This window comes from Mesoplodon mirus (assembly GCF_964341445.2).
Source record: "Mesoplodon mirus genome assembly, contig: HAP1_SCAFFOLD_248, whole genome shotgun sequence".
Taxonomy (NCBI): domain Eukaryota; kingdom Metazoa; phylum Chordata; class Mammalia; order Artiodactyla; family Ziphiidae; genus Mesoplodon; species Mesoplodon mirus.
The window spans coordinates 663820-684832 of NW_028295662.1; the positions used below are offsets into that span (position 1 = coordinate 663820).

Genomic DNA, 21013 nt, shown 5'->3' on the forward strand with positions numbered 1-21013 from the left:
ACAGCTTTGTGGGTGGCCCGGTGTGAGTGGGGTTCTGCTGGCCTTTCTGCAGGAGTTGCCAGGCTGCCGCCTGTAAAAAAGAGGATGTGTCACCCATACATTCCGCTGGAATTTCTCTCCGGACAGAGGTGAGGAAGGAAAAAAGCAGTGGGGGCTGGGACAGGAGGGGTATCTCAGGCAGGGCAATGGAAAGCTTCTGGAAGAGCGCCAGGGACCAGTACCACCCTGGCTGGCCTGCAGGCACCAAGTTGGCCTGCGTGCTGTCGCTGGTGTGGCTCCACGGTCCTTCCTCTAGGCTTTCAAGCCCTTGTACATATTCAGGTGTTTTACCTGGAAAGGGTGGGAACAGTTCAGCAGCAGCTGGCCTGGGGCTCAGCTCACGTTTACTCACAGATGCCTCGGCACGGTCCCCCAGCTTTGCAATGAGGACGCTCCTTGCATGGGGGGTGGGTTGCTGGCTGTATGGGAGATGATTCCCCACCTCTGACCAATTTCAGAATTGTTTACCGCTGGAGCAAGTGTCGTGATAGGGTTTTCCTCTGTATAACTCGTGGGTTCAGGATTTTTTTTTCTTTTATGGTTCAAGTTAGATTTTATTCCTCTTTTATGTATTCATTGATATAAGCATGGAAATAATTCATTCCTATAAATACATCTGTGTGACGGGAAGAACTTTTTTCTGTTTTATTTTTAAATTTTATTTTTTAAAATTTTGAAATTTAATTTCATTTATGTTTTTATACAGCAGGTTATTATTAGTTATGTATTTTATGCATATACCTGTATACAGGTCAATCCCAATCTCCCAACTCATCCCACCACCACCACCCCATGGCTTCCCACACTTGGTGTCCATACGTTTGTTCTCTACCTCTGTGTCTCTATTTCTTCCCTGCAAACCAGTTCATCTGTACCATTTTTAGGCTCCACATATATGCATTAATATACAATATTTGCTTTCCTCTTTCTGACTTACTTCATTCTGTATGACAGTCTCTCGATCCATTGATGTCTCTACAAATGACCAAGTTTCATTCCTTTTTATGGCCGAGTAATATTCCATTTTATATATGTACCACATCTTTATCCACTCATCTGTCTGTGGGCATTTAGGTTGCTTCCATTACCTGGCTATTGTAAATAGTGCTGCAACGAACATTGTGCTGAATGTGCCTTTTTGAAATACGGTTTTCTCTGGGTATATGCCCAGAAGTGGGATTGCTGGATCAGATGGTAATTCTATTTCTAATTTTTTTAAGGAAACTCCATACTGTTCTCCATAGTGACTGTATCAATTTACATTCCCACTAATAGTGGAAGAGGACTCCTTTTGTCCACACCCTCCCCAGAATTGGTTGTTTGTATATTTTCTGATGATGCCGATTCTAACAGGTGTGAGGTGAAACCTCATTGTAGTTTTGCTTTGCATTTCTCTAATAATTAGTGCTGTTGAGCAGCTTTTCATGTGCGTCTTGGCCATCTCTGTGTCTCCTTTGAAGAAACGTCTCTTTAGATCTTCTGCCCATTTTTTTTGGGTTGTTTGTTTTTTTAATATTAAGCTGCATGAGCTGTTTATATATATTGGAGATTAAACCTGTGTCCATTGATTCATTTGCAACGATTTTCACCCATCCTGAGGGATGCCTTTTTCCATTCCCGTTTTTTTTAACAAAAAAGGAAAGAAAGGAAAAGAAGCAGAACACTAATGTGCGTAAAATATGCCTTTTGAAACGGTCGTTTTGAAATATGGACGTCCTTTGAATTTTTTGGTCGATATGTGACCCCAGGATTTGTTTTCAGGGCAGGTGTCATTTACAGGCCTGCAATGATTTTGAATATCAACTGACCATTAGCGTTGTGATTAAAGCTGTTGTTGTGTGAAACGGCCACAAGGTGGCAGCATTTCACCCTTACCAAATCTGGTTACTAGGGCAAGAGAGCCTCAGTGGAAGTGGTGTTCTAGATTGGAGTTTAGAATGGAATGTGCCAGGAGAAAGCCCCTCACGTTTGTCTCACTACTTCTTGTTCGTGTTTTTAATTAAATTTTTTATTTTTTCTTACAGCAAGTTTGATTACAACGTTTGGCTTGTTGTAGGTGTGGAAGATGTGGTTCTTTTACACATATACACATGTCTGTTCTTTCTGGGATCCTTTTCCCATGTACGTTATGACAGAATGTTGAGTAGTCCTCTCTTGGTATTCTGTAGGTGTTTGGTGATTATATATGTCACCTGTGTTTGTAGATGTCTGTTAACCCCGATATAGTAATGAAACCAATCCTCACACCTTTCCTTTGGTGAACCATAAGTTTGTTTAATGAATCTGTGATTGCCCTTCTCCGTGGAAATATCTGCCCTGGTATCCATTTTTAGGTAACACCTATAAGTGATATGATATGATATGTGTCTTTCACTTTCTGACTTACTACAAGTCACGTGATTACTTCTAGACTCATCTACGGTGCTGCAAATGGCATTGTGTCCTTTTTTCCCTTGGCTTCTCTTCTGCCTTAGCGGGGTCCATTTTCAACAATGTGATTCCCTGAGGGTTGTGGATTAGCTGACCTGGGCAGCCTTACCCTGCCCGCCCGCCCTCCCCAGGTGTGCCTCTTTGAGGTCAATATAAACAGCGCTCCAGGCAGCAATAGCCCCTGAAGCTGTGCCTGACTCCATATTCTCTGCCTCGTCAGCAGTCTCAGGGCTTTGCTGGTGGGAGGGAATGAGGGGCCACAGCTTTGTGGGTGGCCCGGTGTGAGTGGGGTTCTGCTGGCCTTTCTGCAGGAGTTGCCAGGCTGCCGCCTGTAAAGAAGAAGTTGTGTCACCCATACCTTCCGCTGGAATTTCTCTCCGGACAGAGGTGAGGAAGGAAAAAAGCAGTGGTGTCCGGGACAGGAGGGGTATCTCAGGCAGGCCAATAGAAAGCTTCTGGAAGAGCGCTCGGGGCCAGGACCACACTGGCTGGCCTGCAGGCACCAAGTTGGCCTGCGTGCTGTCGCTGGTGTGGCTCCACGGTCCTTCCTCTAGGCTTTCAAGCCCTTGTACATATTCAGGTGTTTTACCTGGAAAGGGTGGGAACAGTTCAGCAGCAGCTGGCCTGGGGCTCAGCTCACGTTTACTCACAGATGCCTCGGCACGGTCCCCCAGCTTTGCAATGAGGACGCTCCTTGCGTCGGGGGTGGGTGGCTGGCTGTATGGGAGATGGTTCCCCACCTCTGACCAATTTCAGAATTGTTTACCGCTGGAGCAAGTGTCGTGATAGGGTTTTCCTCTGTATAACTCGTGGGTTCAATTTTTTTTTCTTTTATGGTTCAAGTTAGATTTTATTCCTCTTTTATGTATTTATAAATATAAGCATGGAAATAATTCATTCCTATAAATACATCTGTGTGACGGGAAGAATTTGTATTGTTTTATTTTTAAATTTTATTTTTTAAAATTTTGAAATTTAATTTCATTTATGTTTTTATACAGCAGGTTATTATTAGTTATGTATTTTATGCATATACATGTATACAGGTCAATGCCAAACTCCCAACTCATCCCACCACCACCACCCCATGGCTTCCCACACTTGGTGTCCATACGTTTGTTCTCTACCTCTGTGTCTCTATTTCTTCTCTGCAAACCAGTTCATCTGTACCATTTTTAGGCTCCACATATATGCATTAATATACAATATTTGTTTTCCTCTTTCTGACTTACTTCATTCTGTATGACAGTCTCTCGATCCATCGATGTCTCTACAAATGACCCAGTTTCATTCCTTTTTATGGCCGAGTAATATTCCATTTTATATATGTACCACATCTTTATCCACTCATCTGTCTGTGGGCATTTAGGTTGCTTCCATTACCTGGCTATTGTAAATAGTGCTGCAACGAACATTGTGCTGAATGTGCCTTTTTGAAATACGGTTTTCTCTGGGTATATGCCCAGAAGTGGGATTGCTGGATCAGATGGTAATTCTATTTCTAATTTTTTTAAGGAAACTCCATACTGTTCTCCATAGTGACTGTATCAATTTACATTCCCACCAATAGTGGAAGAGGGCTCCTTTTGTCCACACCCTCCCCAGAATTGGTTGGTTGTAGATTTTCTGATGATGCCGATTCTAACAGGTGTGAGGTGATACCTCATTGTAGTTTTGATTTGCATTTCTCTAATAATTAGTGCTGTTGAGCAGCTTTTCATGTGCGTCTTGGCCATCTCTGTGTCTCCTTTGAAGAAACGTCTCTTTAGATCTTCTGCCCATTTTTTTGGGGTTGTTTGTTTTTTTAATATTAAGCTGCATGAGCTGCTTATATATATTGGAGATTAAACCTGTGTCCATTGATTCGTTTGCAACGATTTTCACACATCCTGAGGGATGCCTTTTTCCATTCCCGTTTTTTTTAACAAAAAAGGAAAGAAAGGAAAAGAAGCAGAACACTAATGTGCGTAAAATATGCCTTTTGAAACGGTCGTTTTGAAATATGGACGTCCTTTGAATTTTTTGGTCGATATGTGACCCCAGGATTTGTTTTCAGGGCAGGTGTCATTTACAGGCCTGCAATGATTTTGAATATCAACTGACCATTAGCGTTGGGATTAAAGCTGCTGTTGTGTGAAACGGCCACAAGGTGGCAGCAGTTCACCCTTACCAAATCTGGTTACTAGGGCAAGAGAGCCTCAGTGGAAGTGGTGTTCTAGATTGGAGTTTAGAATGGAATGTACCAGGAGAAAGCCGCTCACGTTTGTCTCACTACTTCTTGTTCGTGTTTTTAATTTAATTTTTTATTTTTTATTACAGCAAGTTTGATTACAATGTTTGGCTTGTTGTAGGTGTGGAAGATGTGGTTCTTTTACACATATACAGATGACTGTTCTTCCTGGGATTCTTTTCCCATGTACGTTATGACAGAATGTTGAGTAGTCCTCTCTTGGTATTCTCTAGGTCTTTGGTGATTATATATGTCACCTGTGTTTGGATATGTCTGTTAACCCCGATATCGTAATGAAACCAATCCTCACACCTTTCCATTGGTGAACCATAAGTTTGTTTAATGAATCTGTGATTGCCCTTCTCCGTGGAAATATCTGCCCTGGTATCCATTTTTAGGTAACACCTTTAGGTGAAATGATATGATATGTGTCTTTCACTTTCTGACTTACTACAAGTCACGTGATTACTTCTAGACTCATCTACGGTGCTGCAAATGGCATTGTGTCCTTTTTTCCCTTGGCTTCTCTTCTGCCTTACCGGGGTCCATTTTCAACAATGTGATTCCCTGAGGGTTGTGGATTAGCTGACCTGGGCAGCCTTACCCTGCCGGCCCGCCCTCCCCAGGTGTGCCTCATTGAGGTCAATATAAACAGAGCTCCAGGCAGCAATAGACCCTGAAGCTGTGCCTGACTCCATATTCTCTGCCCCGTCAGCAGTCTCGGGGCTGTGCTGGTGTGAGGGAGTGAGGGGCCACAGCTTTGTGGGTGGCCCGGTGTGAGTGGGGTTCTGCTGGCCTTTCTGCAGGAGTTGCCAGGCTGCCGCCTGTAAAAAAGAGGATGTGTCACCCATACATTCCGCTGGAATTTCTCTCCGGACAGAGGTGAGGAAGGAAAAAAGCAGTGGGGGCCGGGACAGGAGGGGTATCTCAGGCAGGGCAATGGAAAGCTTCTGGAAGAGCGCCAGGGACCAGTACCACCCTGGCTGGCCTGCAGGCACCAAGTTGGCCTGCGTGCTGTCGCTGGTGTGGCTCCACGGTCCTTCCTCTAAGCTTTCAAGCCCTTGTACATATTCAGGTGTTTTACCTGGAAAGGGTGGGAACAGTTCAGCAGCAGCTGGCCTGGGGCTCAGCTCACGTTTACTCACAGATGCCTTGGCACGGTCCCCCAGCTTTGCAATGAGGACGCTCCTTGCGTGGGGGGTGGGTTGCTGGCTGTATGGGAGATGATTCCCCACCTCTGACCAATTTCAGAATTGTTTACCGCTGGAGCAAGTGTCGTGATAGGGTTTTCCCCTGTATAACTCGTGGGTTCAGGATTTTTTTTTCTTTTATGGTTCAAGTTAGATTTTATTCCTCTTTTATATATTCATTGATATAAGCATGGAAATAATTCATTCCTATAAATACATCTGTGTGACGGGAAGAACTTTTTTCTGTTTTATTTTTAAATTTTATTTTTTAAAATTTTGAAATTTAATTTCATTTATGTTTTTATACAGCAGGTTATTATTGGTTATGTATTTTATGCATATACCTGTATACAGGTCAATCCCAATCTCCCAACTCATCCCACCACCACCACCCCATGGCTTCCCACACTTGGTGTCCATACGTTTGTTCTCTACCTCTGTGTCTCTATTTCTTCCCTGCAAACCAGTTCATCTGTACCATTTTTAGGCTCCACATATATGCATTAATATACAATATTTGTTTTCCTCTTTCTGACTTACTTCATTCTGTATGACAGTCTCTCGATCCATTGATGTCTCTACAAATGACCAAGTTTCATTCCTTTTTATGGCCGAGTAATATTCCATTTTATATATGTACCACATCTTTATCCACTCATCTGTCTGTGGGCATTTAGGTTGCTTCCATTACCTGGCTATTGTAAATAGTGCTGCAACGAACATTGTGCTGAATGTGCCTTTTTGAAATACGGTTTTCTCTGGGTATATGCCCAGAAGTGGGATTGCTGGATCAGATGGTAATTCTATTTCTAATTTTTTTTAAGGAAACTCCATACTGTTCTCCATAGTGACTGTATCAATTTACATTCCCACTAATAGTGGAAGAGGACTCCTTTTGTCCACACCCTCCCCAGAATTGGTTGTTTGTATATTTTCTGATGATGCCGATTCTAACAGGTGTGAGGTGATACCTCATTGTAGTTTTGCTTTGCATTTCTCTAATAATTAGTGCTGTTGAGCAGCTTTTCATGTGCGTCTTGGTCATCTCTGTGTCTCCTTTGAAGAAACGTCTCTTTAGATCTTCTGCCCATTTTTTTTGGGTTGTTTGTTTTTTTTAATATTAAGCTGCATAAGCTGTTTATATATATTGGAGATTAAACCTGTGTCCATTGATTCGTTTGCAACGATTTTCACGCATCCTGATGGATGCCTTTTTCCATTCCCGTTTTTTTTAACAAAAAAGGAAAGAAAGGAAAAGAAGCAGAACACTAATGTGCGTAAAATATGCCTTTTGAAATGGTCGTTTTGAAATATGGACGTCCTTTGAATTTTTTGTTCGATATGTGACCCCAGGATTTGTTTTCAGGGCAGGTGTCATTTACAGGCCTGCAATGATTTTGAATATCAACTGACCATTAGCGTTGGGATTAAAGCTGCTGTTGTGTGAAACGGCCACAAGGTGGCAGCAGTTCACCCTTACCAAATCTGGTTACTAGGGCAAGAGAGCCTCAGTGGAAGTGGTGTTCTAGATTGGAGTTTAGAATGGAATGTACCAGGAGAAAGCCGCTCACGTTTGTCTCACTACTTCTTGTTCGTGTTTTTAATTTAATTTTTTATTTTTTATTACAGCAAGTTTGATTACAATGTTTGGCTTGTTGTAGGTGTGGAAGATGTGGTTCTTTTACACATATACAGATGACTGTTCTTCCTGGGATTCTTTTCCCATGTACGTTATGACAGAATGTTGAGTAGTCCTCTCTTGGTATTCTCTAGGTCTTTGGTGATTATATATGTCACCTGTGTTTGGATATGTCTGTTAACCCCGATATCGTAATGAAACCAATCCTCACACCTTTCCATTGGTGAACCATAAGTTTGTTTAATGAATCTGTGATTGCCCTTCTCCGTGGAAATATCTGCCCTGGTATCCATTTTTAGGTAACACCTATAGGTGATATGATATGATATGTGTCTTTCACTTTCTGACTTACTACAAGTCACGTGATTACTTCTAGACTCATCTACGGTGCTGCAAATGGCATTGTGTCCTTTTTTCCCTTGGCTTCTCTTGTGCCTTAGCGGGGTCCATTTTCAACAATGTGATTCCCTGAGGGTTGTGGATTAGCTGACCTGGGCAGCCTTACCCTGCCGGCCCGCCCTCCCCAGGTGTGCCTCGTTGAGGTCAATATAAACAGAGCTCCAGGCAGCAATAGCCCCTGAAGCTGTGCCTGACTCCATATTCTCTGCCCCGTCAGCAGTCTCGGGGCTGTGCTGGTGGGAGGGAGTGAGGGGCCACAGCTTTGTGGGTGGCCCGGTGTGAGTGGGGTTCTGCTGGCCTTTCTGCAGGAGTTGCCAGGCTGCCGCCTGTAAAGAAGAGGATGTGTCACCCATACCTTCCGCTGGAATTTCTCTCCGGACAGAGGTGAGGAAGGAAAAAAGCAGTGGGGGCTGGGACAGGAGGGGTATCTCAGGCAGGGCAATGGAAAGCTTCTGGAAGAGCGCCAGGGACCAGAACCACCCTGGCTGGCCTGCAGGCACCAAGTTGGCCTGCGTGCTGTCGCTGGTGTGGCTCCATGGTCCTTCCTCTAGGCTTTCAAGCCCTTGTACATATTCAGGTGTTTTACCTGGAAACGGTGGGAACAGTTCAGCAGCAGCTGGCCTGGGGCTCAGCTCACGTTTACTCACAGATGCCTCGGCACGGTCCCCCAGCTTTGCAATGAGGACGCTCCTTGCGTGGGGGGTGGGTGGCTGGCTGTATGGGAGATGGTTCCCCACTTCTGACCAATTTCAGAATTGTTTACCGCTGGAGCAAGTGTCGTGATAGGGTTTTCCTCTGTATAACACGTGGGTTCAATTTTTTTTTCTTTTATAGTTCAAGTTAGATTTTATTCCTCTTTCATGTATTTATAAATATAAGCATGGAAATAATTCATTCCTATAAATACATCTGTGTGACGGGAACAATTTTTATTGTTTTATTTTTAAATTTTATTTTTTAAAATTTTGAAATTTAATTTCATTTATGTTTTTATACAGCAGGTTATTATTAGTTATGTATTTTATGCATATACATGTATACAGGTCAATGCCAAACTCCCAACTCATCGCACCACCACCACCCCATGGCTTCCCACACTTGGTGTCCATACGTTTGTTCTCTACCTCTGTGTCTCTATTTCTTCTCTGCAAACCAGTTCATCTGTACCATTTTTAGGCTCCACATATATGCATTAATATACAATATTTGTTTTCCTCTTTCTGACTTACTTCATTCTGTATGACAGTCTCTCGATCCATCGATGTCTCTACAAATGACCCAGTTTCATTCCTTTTTATGGCCGAGTAATATTCCATTTTATATATGTACCACATCTTTATCCACTCATCTGTCTGTGGGCATTTAGGTTGCTTCCATTACCTGGCTATTGTAAATAGTGCTGCAACGAACATTGTGCTGAATGTGCCTTTTTGAAATACGGTTTTCTCTGGGTATATGCCCAGAAGTGGGATTGCTCGATCAGATGCTAATTCTATTTCTAATTTTTTTAAGGAAACTCCATACTGTTCTCCATAGTGACTGTATCAATTTACATTCCCACCAATAGTGGAAGAGGGCTCCTTTTGTCCACACCCTCCCCAGAATTGGTTGTTTGTAGATTTTCTGATGATGCCGATTCTAACAGGTGTGAGGTGATACCTCATTGTAGTTTTGATTTGCATTTCTCTAATAATTAGTGCTGTTGAGCAGCTTTTCATGTGCGTCTTGGCCATCTCTGTGTCTCCTTTGAAGAAACGTCTCTTTAGATCTTCTGCCCATTTTTTTGGGGTTGTTTGTTTTTTTAATATTAAGCTGCATGAGCTGCTTATATATATTGGAGATTAAACCTGTGTCCATTGATTCGTTTGCAACGATTTTCACACATCCTGAGGGATGCCTTTTTCCATTCCCGTTTTTTTTAACAAAAAAGGAAAGAAAGGAAAAGAAGCAGAACACTAATGTGCGTAAAATATGCCTTTTGAAACGGTCGTTTTGAAATATGGACGTCCTTTGAATTTTTTGTTCGATATGTGACCCCAGGATTTGTTTTCAGGGCAGGTGTCATTTACAGGCCTGCAATGATTTTGAATATCAACTGACCATTAGCGTTGGGATTAAAGCTGCTGTTGTGTGAAACGGCCACAAGGTGGCAGCAGTTCACCCTTACCAAATCTGGTTACTAGGGCAAGAGAGCCTCAGTGGAAGTGGTGTTCTAGATTGGAGTTTAGAATGGAATGTACCAGGAGAAAGCCGCTCACGTTTGTCTCACTACTTCTTGTTCGTGTTTTTAATTTATTTTTTTATTTTTTATTACAGCAAGTTTGATTACAATGTTTGGCTTGTTGTAGGTGTGGAAGATGTGGTTCTTTTACACATATACAGATGACTGTTCTTCCTGGGATTCTTTTCCCATGTACGTTATGACAGAATGTTGAGTAGTCCTCTCTTGGTATTCTCTAGGTCTTTGGTGATTATATATGTCACCTGTGTTTGGATATGTCTGTTAACCCCGATATCGTAATGAAACCAATCCTCACACCTTTCCATTGGTGAACCATAAGTTTGTTTAATGAATCTGTGATTGCCCTTCTCCGTGGAAATATCTGCCCTGGTATCCATTTTTAGGTAACACCTTTAGGTGAAATGATATGATATGTGTCTTTCACTTTCTGACTTACTACAAGTCACGTGATTACTTCTAGACTCATCTACGGTGCTGCAAATGGCATTGTGTCCTTTTTTCCCTTGGCTTCTCTTCTGCCTTAGCGGGGTCCATTTTCAACAATGTGATTCCCTGAGGGTTGTGGATTAGCTGACCTGGGCAGCCTTACCCTGCCGGCCCGCCCTCCCCAGGTGTGCCTCATTGAGGTCAATATAAACAGAGCTCCAGGCAGCAATAGCCCCTGAAGCTGTGCCTGACTCCATATTCTCTGCCCCGTCAGCAGTCTCGGGGCTGTGCTGGTGTGAGGGAGTGAGGGGCCACAGCTTTGTGGGTGGCCCGGTGTGAGTGGGGTTCTGCTGGCCTTTCTGCAGGAGTTGCCAGGCTGCCGCCTGTAAAGAAGAGGATGTGTCACCCATACATTCCGCTGGAATTTCTCTCCGGACAGAGGTGAGGAAGGAAAAAAGCAGTGGGGGCCGGGACAGGAGGGGTATCTCAGGCAGGGCAATGGAAAGCTTCTGGAAGAGCGCCAGGGACCAGTACCACCCTGGCTGGCCTGCAGGCACCAAGTTGGCCTGCGTGCTGTCGCTGGTGTGGCTCCACGGTCCTTCCTCTAGGCTTTCAAGCCCTTGTACATATTCAGGTGTTTTACCTGGAAAGGGTGGGAACAGTTCAGCAGCAGCTGGCCTGGGGCTCAGCTCACGTTTACTCACAGATGCCTTGGCACGGTCCCCCAGCTTTGCAATGAGGACGCTCCTTGCGTGGGGGGTGGGTTACTGGCTGTATGGGAGATGATTCCCCACCTCTGACCAATTTCAGAATTGTTTACCGCTGGAGCAAGTGTCGTGATAGGGTTTTCCCCTGTATAACTCGTGGGTTCAGGATTTTTTTTTCTTTTATGGTTCAAGTTAGATTTTATTCCTCTTTTATATATTCATTGATATAAGCATGGAAATAATTCATTCCTATAAATACATCTGTGTGACGGGAAGAACTTTTTTCTGTTTTATTTTTAAATTTTATTTTTTAAAATTTTGAAATTTAATTTCATTTATGTTTTTATACAGCAGGTTATTATTAGTTATGTATTTTATGCATATACCTGTATACAGGTCAATCCCAATCTCCCAACTCATCCCACCACCACCACCCCATGGCTTCCCACACTTGGTGTCCATACGTTTGTTCTCTACCTCTGTGTCTCTATTTCTTCCCTGCAAACCAGTTCATCTGTACCATTTTTAGGCTCCACATATATGCATTAATATACAATATTTGTTTTCCTCTTTCTGACTTACTTCATTCTGTATGACAGTCTCTCGATCCATTGATGTCTCTACAAATGACCAAGTTTCATTCCTTTTTATGGCCGAGTAATATTCCATTTTATATATGTACCACATCTTTATCCACTCATCTGTCTGTGGGCATTTAGGTTGCTTCCATTACCTGGCTATTGTAAATAGTGCTGCAACGAACATTGTGCTGAATGTGCCTTTTTGAAATACGGTTTTCTCTGTGTATATGCCCAGAAGTGGGATTGCTGGATCAGATGGTAATTCTATTTCTAATTTTTTTTAAGGAAACTCCATACTGTTCTCCATAGTGACTGTATCAATTTACATTCCCACTAATAGTGGAAGAGGACTCCTTTTGTCCACACCCTCCCCAGAATTGGTTGTTTGTATATTTTCTGATGATGCCGATTCTAACAGGTGTGAGGTGATACCTCATTGTAGTTTTGCTTTGCATTTCTCTAATAATTAGTGCTGTTGAGCAGCTTTTCATGTGCGTCTTGGCCATCTCTGTGTCTCCTTTGAAGAAACGTCTCTTTAGATCTTCTGCCCATTTTTTTTGGGTTGTTTGTTTTTTTAATATTAAGCTGCATGAGCTGTTTATATATATTGGAGATTAAACCTGTGTCCATTGATTCATTTGCAACGATTTTCACCCATCCTGAGGGATGCCTTTTTCCATTCCCGTTTTTTTTAACAAAAAAGGAAAGAAAGGAAAAGAAGCAGAACACTAATGTGCGTAAAATATGCCTTTTGAAACGGTCGTTTTGAAATATGGACGTCCTTTGAATTTTTTGGTCGATATGTGACCCCAGGATTTGTTTTCAGGGCAGGTGTCATTTACAGGCCTGCAATGATTTTGAATATCATCTGACCATTAGCGTTGGGATTAAAGCTGCTGTTGTGTGAAACGGCCACAAGGTGGCAGCAGTTCACCCTTACCAAATCTGGTTACTAGGGCAAGAGAGCCTCAGTGGAAGTGGTGTTCTAGATTGGAGTTTAGAATGGAATATGCCAGGAGAAAGCCCCTCACGTTTGTCTCACTACTTCTTGTTCGTGTTTTTAATTTAATTTTTTATTTTTTATTACAGCAAGTTTGATTACAATGTTTGGCTTGTTGTAGGTGTGGAAGATGATGTTCTTTTACACATATACAGATGTCTGTTCTTCCTGGGATCCTTTTCCCATGTACGTTATGACAGAATGTTGAGTAGTCCTCTCTTGGTATTCTGTAGGTCTTTGGTGATTATATATGTCACCTGTGTTTGTATATGTCTGTTAACCCCGATATCGTAATGAAACCAATCCTCACACCTTTCCATTGGTGAACCATAAGTTTGTTTAATGAATCTGTGATTGCCCTTCTCCGTGGAAATATCTGCCCTGGTATCCATTTTTAGGTAACACCTATAAGTGATATGATAGGATATGTGTCTTTCACTTTCTGACTTACTACAAGTCACGTGATTACTTCTAGACTCATCTACGGTGCTGCAAATGGCATTGTGTCCTTTTTTCCCTTGGCTTCTCTTCTGCCTTAGCGGGGTCCATTTTCAACAATGTGATTCCCTGAGGGTTGTGGATTAGCTGACCTGGGCAGCCTTACCCTGCCGGACCACCCTCCCCAGGTGTGCCTCGTTGAGGTCAATATAAACAGAGCTCCAGGCAGGAATAGCCCCTGAAGCTGTGCCTGCCTCCATATTCTCGGCCCCGTCAGCAGTCTCGGGGCTGTGCTGGTGGGAGGGAGTGAGGGGCCACAGCTTTGTGGGTGGCCCGGTGTGAGTGGGGTTCTGCTGGCCTTTCTGCAGGAGTTGCCAGGCTGCCGCCTGTAAAGAAGAGGATGTGTCACCCATACCTTCCGCTGGAATTTCTCTCCGGACAGAGGTGAGGAAGGAAAAAAGCAGTGGGGGCTGGGACAGGAGGGGTATCTCAGGCAGGGCAATGGAAAGCTTCTGCAAGAGCGCCAGGGACCATTATGACCCTGGCTGGCCTGCAGGCACCAAGTTGGCCTGCGTGCTGTCGCTGGTGTGGCTCCACGGTCCTTCCTCTAGGCTTTCAAGCCCTTGTACATATTCAGGTGTTTTACCTGGAAAGGGTGGGAACAGTTCAGCAGCAGCTGGCCTGGGGCTCAGCTCACGTTTACTCACAGATGCCTCGGCACGGTCCCCCAGCTTTGCAATGAGGACGCTCCTTGCGTGGGGGGTGGGTGGCTGGCTGTATGGGAGATGGTTCCCCACCTCTGACCAATTTCAGAATTGTTTACCGCTGGAGCAAGTGTCGTGATAGCGTTTTCCTCTGTATAACTCGTGGGTTCAATTTTTTTTTTATTTTACGGTTCAAGTTAGATTTTATTCCTCTTTCATGTATTTATAAATATAAGCATGGAAATAATTCATTCCTATAAATACATCTGTGTGACGGGAAGAATTTTTATTGTTTTATTTTTAAATTTTATTTTTTAAAATTTTGAAATTTAATTTCATTTATGTTTTTATACAGCAGGTTATTATTAGTTATGTATTTTATGCATATACATGTATACAGGTCAATCCCAATCTCCCAACTCATCCCACCACCACCACCCCATGGCTTCCCACACTTGGTGTCCATACGTTTGTTCTCTACCTCTGTGTCTCTATTTCTTCCCTGCAAACCAGTTCATCTGTACCATTTTTAGGCTCCACATATATGCATTAATATACAATATTTGTTTTCCTCTTTCTGACTTACTTCATTCTGTATGACAGTCTCTCGATCCATCGATGTCTCTACAAATGACCCAGTTTCATTCCTTTTTATGGCCGAGTAATATTCCATTTTATATATGTACCACATCTTTATCCACTCATCTGTCTGTGGGCATTTAGGTTGCTTCCATTACCTGGCTATTGTAAATAGTGCTGCAACGAACATTGTGCTGAATGTGCCTTTTTGAAATACGGTTTTCTCTGGGTATATGCCCAGAAGTGGGATTGCTGGATCAGATGGTAATTCTATTTCTAATTTTTTTAAGGAAACTCCATACTGTTCTCCATAGTGACTGTATCAATTTACATTCCCACCAATAGTGGAAGAGTGCTCCTTTTGTCCACACCCTCCCCAGAATTGGTTGTTTGTAGATTTTCTGATGAGGCCGATTCGAACAGGTGTGAGGAGATACCTCATTGTAGTTTTGCTTTGCATTTCTCTAATAATTAGTGCTGTTGAGCAGCTTTTCATTTGCGTCTTGGCCATCTCTGTGTGTCCTTTGAAGAAACGTCTCTTTAGATCTTCTGCCCATTTTTTTTGGGTTGTTTGTTTTTTTAATATTAAGCTGCATGAGCTGTTTATATATATTGGAGATTAAACCTGTGTCCATTGATTCATTTGCAACGATTTTCACCCATCCTGAGGGATGCCTTTTTCCATTCCCGTTTTTTTTAACAAAAAAGGAAAGAAAGGAAAAGAAGCAGAACACTAATGTGCGTAAAATATGCCTTTTGAAACGGTCGTTTTGAAATATGGACGTCCTTTGAATTTTTTGGTCGATATGTGACCCCAGGATTTGTTTTCAGGGCAGGTGTCATTTACAGGCCTGCAATGATTTTGAATATCAACTGACCATTAGCGTTGGGATTAAAGCTGATGTTGTGTGAAAAGGCCACAAGGTGGCAGCAGTTCACCCTTACCAAATCTGGTTACTAGGGCAAGAGAGCCTCAGTGGAAGTGGTGTTCTAGATTGGAATTTAGAATGGAATGTGCCAGGAGAAAGACCCTCACGTTTGTCTCACTACTTCTTATTCGTGTTTTTAATTTAATTTTTTATTTTTTATTACAGCAAGTTTGATTACAATGTTTGGCTTGTTGTAGGTGTGGGCGATGTGGTTCTTTTACACATATACAGATGACTGTTCTTCCTGGGATTCTTTTCCCATGTACGTTATGACAGAATGTTGAGTAGTCCTCTCTTGGTATTCTCTAGGTCTTTGGTGATTATATATGTCACCTGTGTTTGGATATGTCTGTTAACCCCGATATCGTAATGAAACCAATCCTCACACCTTTCCATTGGTGAACCATAAGTTTGTTTAATGAATCTGTGATTGCCCTTCTCCGTGGAAATATCTGCCCTGGTATCCATTTTTAGGTAACACCTATAAGTGATATGATAGGATATGTGTCTTTCACTTTCTGACTTACTACAAGTCACGTGATTACTTCTAGACTCATCTACGGTGCTGCAAATGGCATTGTGTCCTTTTTTCCCTTGGCTTCTCTTCTGCCTTAGCGGGGTCCATTTTCAACAATGTGATTCCCTGAGGGTTGTGGATTAGCTGACCTGGGCAGCCTTACCCTGCCGGCCCGCCCTCCCCAGGTGTGCCTCGTTGAGGTCAATATAAACAGAGCTCCAGGCAGCAATAGCCCCTGAAGCTGTGCCTGCTTCCATATTCTCGGCCCCGTCAGCAGTCTCGGGGCTGTGCTGGTGGGAGGGAGTGAGGGGCCACAGCTTTGTGGGTGGCCCGGTGTGAGTGGGGTTCTGCTGGCCTTTCTGCAGGAGTTGCCAGGCTGCCGCCTGTAAAGAAGAGGATGTGTCACCCATACATTCCGCTGGAATTTCTCTCCGGACAGAGGTGAGGAAGGAAAAAAGCAGTGGGGGCTGGGACAGGAGGGGTATCTCAGGCAGGGCAATGGAAAGCTTCTGGAAGAGCGCCAGGGACCAGTACGACCCTGGCTGGCCTGCAGGCACCAAGTTGGCCTGCGTGCTGTCGCTGGTGTGGCTCCACGGTCCTTCCTCTAGGCTTTCAAGCCCTTGTACATATTCAGGTGTTTAACCTGGAAAGGGTGGGAACAGTTCAGCAGCAGCTGGCCTGGGGCTCAGCTCACGTTTACTCACAGATGCCTCGGCACGGTCCCCCAGCTTTGCAATGAGGACGCTCCTTGCGTGGGGGGTGGGTGGCTGGCTGTATGGCAGATGGTTCCCCACCTCTGACCAATTTCAGAATTGTTTACCGCTGGAGCAAGTGTCGTGATAGGGTTTTCCTCTGTATAACTCGTGGGTTCAATTTTTTTTTCTTTTATGGTTCAAGTTAGATTTTATTCCTCTTTCATGTATTTATAAATATAAGCATGGAAATAATTCATTCCTATAAATACATCTGTGTGACGGGAAGAATTTTTATTGTTTTATTTTTAAATTTTATTTTTTAAAATTTTGAAATTTAATTTCATTTATGTTTTTATACAGCAGGTTATTATTAGTTATGTATTTTATGCATATACATGTATACAGGTCAATCCCAATCTCCCAACTCATCCCACCACCACCACCCCATGGCTTCCCACACTTGGTGTCCATACGTTTGTTCTCTACCTCTGTGTCTCTATTTCTTCCCTGCAAACCAGTTCATCTGTACCATTTTTAGGCTCCACATATATGCCTTAATATACAATATTTGTTTTCCTCTTTCTGACTTACTTCATTCTGTATGACAGTCTCTCGATCCATCGATGTCTCTACAAATGACCCAGTTTCATTCCTTTTTATGGCCGAGTAATATTCCATTTCATATATGTACCACATCTTTATCCATTCATCTGTCTGTGGGCATTTAGGTTGCTTCCTTTACCTGGCTATTGTAAATAGTGCTGCAATGAATATTGTGGTGAATGTGCCTTTTTGATTTACGGTTTTCTCTGGGTATATGCCCAGAAGTGGGATTGCTGGATCAGATGGTAATTCTATTTCTAGTTTTTTTAAGGAAACTCCATACTGTTCTCCATAGTGACTGTATCAATTTACATTCCCACCAATAGAGGAAGAGGGCTCCTTTTGTCCACACCCTCCCCAGAATTGGTTGTTTGTAGATTTTCTGATGATGCCGATTCTAACAGGTGTGAGGGGAAACCTCAATGTAGTTTTGATTTGCATTTCTCTGATAATTAGTGCTGTTGAGCAGCTTTTCATGTGCGTCTAGGCCATCTCTGTGTGTCCTTTGAAGAAACGTCTCTTTAGATCTTCTGGCCATTTTTTTGGGTTGTTTGATTTTTTTAATATTAAGCTGCATGAGCTGTTTATATATATTGGAGATTAAACCTCTGTCCATTGATTCATCTGCAACGATTTTCGCCCATTCTGAGGGATGCCTTTATCCATTCCCTTTTTTTTTTAACAAAAAAGGAAAGAAAGGAAAAGAAGCAGAAAACTAATGTGCGTAAAATATGCCTTTTGAAACGGACGTTTTGAAATATGGACGTCCTTTGAATATTTTGGTCGATATGTGACCCCAGGATTTGTTTTCAGGGCAGGTGTCATTTACAGGCCTGCAATGATTTTGAATATCAACTGACCATTAGCGTTGGGATTAAAGCTGCTGTTGTGCGAAACGGCCACAAGGTGGCAGCATTTCACCCTTACCAAATCTGGTTACCTGGGCAAGAGAGCCTCAGTGGAAGTCGTGTTCTAGATTGGAATTTAGAATGGAATGTGCCAGGAGAAAGCCCCTCACGTTTGTCTCACTACTTCTTGTTCGTGTTTTTAATTTAATTTTTTATTTTTTCTTACAGCAAGTTTGATTACAACGTTTGGCTTGTTGTAGGTGTGGAACATGTGGTTCTTTTACACATATACACATGTCTGTTCTTCCTGGGATCCTTTTCCCATGTACGTTATGACAGAATGTTGAGTAGTCCTCTCTTGGTATTCTGTAGGTGTTTGGTGATTATATATGTCACCTGTGTTTGTAGATGTCTGTTAACCCCGATATCGTAATGAAACCAATCCTCACACATTTCCATTGGTGAACCATAAGTTTGTTTAATGAATCTGTGATTGCCCTTCTCCGTGGAAATATCTGCCCTGGTATCCATTTTTAGGTAACACCTATAAGTGATATGATATGATATGTGTCTTTCACTTTCTGACTTACTACAAGTCACGTGATTACTTCTAGACTCATCTACGGTGCTGCAAATGGCATTGTGTCCTTTTTTCCCTTGGCTTCTCTTCTGCCTTAGCGGGGTCCATTTTCAACAATGTGATTCCCTGAGGGTTGTGGATTAGCTGACCTGGGCAGCCTTACCCTGCCCGCCCGCCCTCCCCAGGTGTGCCTCTTTGAGGTCAATATAAACAGCGCTCCAGGCAGCAATAGCCCCTGAAGCTGTGCCTGACTCCATATTCTCTGCCTCGTCAGCAGTCTCAGGGCTTTGCTGGTGGGAGGGAATGAGGGGCCACAGCTTTGTGGGTGGCCCGGTGTGAGTGGGGTTCTGCTGGCCTTTCTGCAGGAGTTGCCAGGCTGCCGCCTGTAAAGGAGAGGTTGTGTCACCCATACCTTCCGCTGAAATTTCTCTCCGGACAGAGGTGAGGAAGGAAAAAAGCAGTGGTGTCCGGGACAGGAGGGGTATCTCAGGCAGGCCAATAGAAAGCTTCTGGAAGAGCGCTCGGGGCCAGGACCACACTGGCTGGCCTGCAGGCACCAAGTTGGCCTGCGTGCTGTCGCTGGTGTGGCTCCACGGTCCTTCCTCTAGGCTTTCAAGCCCTTGTACATATTCAGGTGTTTTACCTGGAAAGGGTGGGAACAGTTCAGCAGCAGCTGGCCTGGGGCTCAGCTCACGTTTACTCACAGATGCCTCGGCACGGTCCCCCAGCTTTGCAATGAGGACGCTCCTTGCGTCGGGGGTGGGTGGCTGGCTGTATGGGAGATGGTTCCCCACCTCTGACCAATTTCAGAATTGTTTACCGCTGGAGCAAGTGTCGTGATAGGGTTTTCCTCTGTATAACTCGTGGGTTCAATTTTTTTTTCTTTTATGGTTCAAGTTAGATTTTATTCCTCTTTTATGTATTTATAAATATAAGCATGGAAATAATTCATTCCTATAAATACATCTGTGTGACGGGAAGAATTTTTATTGTTTTATTTTTAAATTTTATTTTTTAAAATTTTGAAATTTAATTTCATTTATGTTTTTATACAGCAGGTTATTATTAGTTATGTATTTTATGCATATACATGTATACAGGTCAATCCCAATCTCCCAACTCATCCCACCACCACCACCCCATGGCTTCCCACACTTGGTGTCCATACGTTTGTTCTCTACGTCTGTGTCTCTATTTCTTCCCTGCAAACCAGTTCATCTGTACCATTTTTAGGCTCCACATATATGCATTAATATACAATATTTGTTTTCCTCTTTCTGACTTACTTCATTCTGTATGACAGTCTCTCGATCCATCGATGTCTCTACAAATGACCCAGTTTCATTCCTTTTTATGGCCGAGTAATATTCCATTTTATATATGTACCACATCTTTATCCACTCATCTGTCTGTGGGCATTTAGGTTGCTTCCATTACCTGGCTATTGTAAATAGTGCTGCAACGAACATTGTGCTGAATGTGCCTTTTTGAAATACGGTTTTCTCTGGGTATATGCCCAGAAGTGGGATTGCTGGATCAGATGGTAATTCTATTTCTAGATTTTTTAAGGAAACTCCATACTGTTCTCCATAGTGACTGTATCAATTTACATTCCCACCAATAGTGGAAGAGGGCTCCTTTTGTCCACACCCTCCCCAGAATTGGTTGTTTGTATATTTTCTGATGATGCCGATTCTAACAGGTGTGAGGTGATACCTCATTGTAGTTTTGATTTGCATTTCTCTAATAATTAGTGCTGTTGAGCAGCTTTTCTCTGCGTCTTGGCCATCTCTATGTCTCCTTTGAAGAAACGTCTCTTTAGATCTTCTGCCCATTTTTTTTGGGTGGTTTGTTTTTTTTAATATTAAGCTGCATAAGCTGTTTATATATATTGGAGATTAAACCTCTGTCCATTGATTCGTTTGCAACGATTTTCACGCATCCTGAGGGATGCCTTTTTCCATTCCCGTTTTTTTTAACAAGAAAGGAAAGAAATGAAAAGAAGCAGAACACTAATGTGCGTAAAATATGCCTTTTGAAATGGTCGTTTTGAAATATGGACGTCCTTTGAATTTTTTGTTCGATATGTGACCCCAGGATTTGTTTTCAGGGCAGGTGTCATTTACAGGCCTGCAATGATTTTGAATATCAACTGACCATTAGCGTTGGGATTAAAGCTGCTGTTGTGTGAAACGGCCACAAGGTGGCAGCAGTTCACCCTTACCAAATCTGGTTAC

The 21013-nt window shown here is 42.9% G+C and overlaps 1 long non-coding RNA gene across 1 annotated transcript in view; it reads right to left on the bottom strand.

Annotated features, from left to right (window-relative positions):
* Nucleotides 1-6187: 6187 nt before the first annotated feature.
* The window catches only part of LOC309797335, a 93134-nt gene continuing 78308 nt past the window's right edge, over nucleotides 6188-21013 (bottom strand). The window contains exon 2 of the long non-coding RNA XR_016039663.1: nucleotides 6188-6255. This is a non-coding gene — a long non-coding RNA (uncharacterized lncRNA). The remainder of the gene's footprint in view (nucleotides 6256-21013) is intronic.